Source organism: Grammomys surdaster, unplaced genomic scaffold, assembly GCF_004785775.1.
Source record: "Grammomys surdaster isolate TR1022 unplaced genomic scaffold, NIH_TR_1.0 191, whole genome shotgun sequence".
NCBI classification, from domain to species: domain Eukaryota; kingdom Metazoa; phylum Chordata; class Mammalia; order Rodentia; family Muridae; genus Grammomys; species Grammomys surdaster.
The window spans coordinates 12,695,823-12,698,050 of record NW_021604636.1 but is presented as its reverse complement, the minus strand read 5'-3'; the positions used below and the strand labels follow the sequence as shown (position 1 = coordinate 12,698,050).

At 45.6% G+C, this 2,228-nt stretch overlaps 1 pseudogene; it reads right to left on the bottom strand.

Annotated features, from left to right (window-relative positions):
- Nucleotides 1–205: 205 nt before the first annotated feature.
- LOC114622724 lies at nucleotides 206–1,034 on the bottom strand (annotated as a pseudogene).
- Between the last annotated feature and the right edge of the window lie 1,194 nt (nucleotides 1,035–2,228).

The following is a 2,228-nucleotide window of genomic DNA, read 5'->3' as shown; positions in this document are numbered from 1 at the left end:
TTCTCTCCAGATAGCTTTACTGTAACAAATGGCAATGTTTATTCTGTGAGTTGTAAACAGCCAACCAATGCTCTGTATTATAGAAACCAATCTATCTGCAATTGAACAACCCACAGGTTCTAACCTGGAACTACTAGGAAAACAATCTGGATGCATTAATCACAGCAAAATAAAGATATATCCAGTAAGGTACTGATGTGAACGGCTACCCTAAATCGAGTTTTACCTTTCTTGAACCTATAGACCTATCATTTAAGTCAATGACAGCAGCTGTGGCTTCATCCCGAGATTCAAAGGCCACCATGACTTCACCTGGAGGCATACCTTTTTCATTGTATTTTAAACATACTGAACCTGGAATTACTTGATAACCATAAAAGAAATCTAATATTTCATCAATAGATACAGTAAAAGGCATGTTCTGCATCTTAATTACTGTAGGTCCTGGTTTTCCAGAGCTAGCTCCAAAACCAGGGGGACCCAAATATGGATCGGGCCAGGCCCAGGCCCAGGCCCAGGCCCAGGCCCAAAGGCTGGAGGCCCACTCAAATGCCCAGGAACACTTCCAAGACCAGGGAGTCCACTTCCAAAACCAGGAGGAGCATTTAAACTACCTGGGCCATTTGCAAAGTTCTGAGGGATCCCCGCAAATCCTAATGGACCACTTATATTATTTGGTGCACCTCCAAAACCTGGAACTAGGCCAGTCCTAGGCCAGGCAAACCACTATTTCCAACCGAAGGAAGAAATGGCCTAACATCACCAAAGCTACCCCCTAATCCTGGAGGTGGGAGTGGTGGCCCAAAGGCATTGGGCTCACCAAAATTACCCAGGAAGTTAAATGGTGGCCCATTATTGGCCTCCTCTGATCCTACAGTCAAGAAAACATGCTCTTCTCCTCCTGCACTGGGGATGCCAGCACCGGGTATTGCTGGACCAGGCATTGCTGGACCAGGCGTTTCGGGACCAGGCATTGCAGGACCAGGCATTGCAGGACCAGGCATTGCTGGACTAGGCATTGTGGGTCCAGGCATTGCTAGGCTCCATCCTTCTAACACACATAGATACTTTCACCGGATGCAATCACCTTTCCAACTTCTGATAATTCATATTGGCAGAAACTTTTCTTTTAAAAGAATGAGATCAAAGATGTGATTTAAATCACTTTGATGGTAGTTTGAGGAAAAAAAATAGTGATCCGAATCCATTCTGATTCTGAAGTACTTCTTGCCATGGTTATAAAAAGTTTAGGTACAAAGCATTTACATTTTATGCAAGAGGTGCTTTTCAGAAGGCCACCTGTAATTCAAAATGCACATAATTCTAGACTAAATCTCCATAAGCGTAAATACATTGATGGCTTGTTTTACTAACACAAGGTGTTGTAGTAATTAATTGGCTACCTTCAAGGTCTTATCACATGTTTTCCACAACTATTGATTTTACCTTTCTTTTTTTTATTGGATGTTTTATTTACATTTCCTATGTTGTCCCCTTACCCCATCCCCCACCCACCCAGGAACCCCCTATCCCCCCACCCCTTCATCCTCTTCTCTGCAGATGTAACCCCTACCTACCCCCCCCACCACTCCCATCTCCCCACCCTCAAAATTCCCACCCCCTGGGGCATCCAGCCTTCATGAGGTCAAGGATCTCTTCTTCCACTTATGGCCAGAAGGGCCCTCCGCTCTTATTTATTCAGCTGAAGCCCTGGATCCCTCCCAAAGTGCTCCCAGTCTGGTGGTTTAGACCCTGGGAGCTATGGTTGGTTGGTATTGTTGCTCTCCTCATGGGGCCACAAACCCTTTCAGCTCCAATGGCCTTCACTCTAACTCCTCTACTGGGAACCCCATTATCAGTTCAATGGCTAGTTGTGAGCATCTGCCTCTGAGTATGTCAGACTCCTGAAGACCTCTGAGGAGACATCCATATCAGGCTCTTATTAGCATGCACTTCCTGACTTCCACAACAGCATCTACCTTTGGTGACTGCACATGGGATGGATACTCTTGGGGAATGGTCTTCAGACGGCCCCTCCTTCAGTTTCTGTCCCTCACTTTGTCTCCATATTTGCTCCCTTGAGTATTTTGTTGCTCCTTCTAAGAAGGACCGAATCACCCCCACTTGGTCTTCCTTCTTCATGAGCTTCATGTGGCCTGTGAGTTGCATCTTGGGCATTTCAAGGTTCTGGGCTAATATCCAATAATCATTGAGTGAATACCATGTGT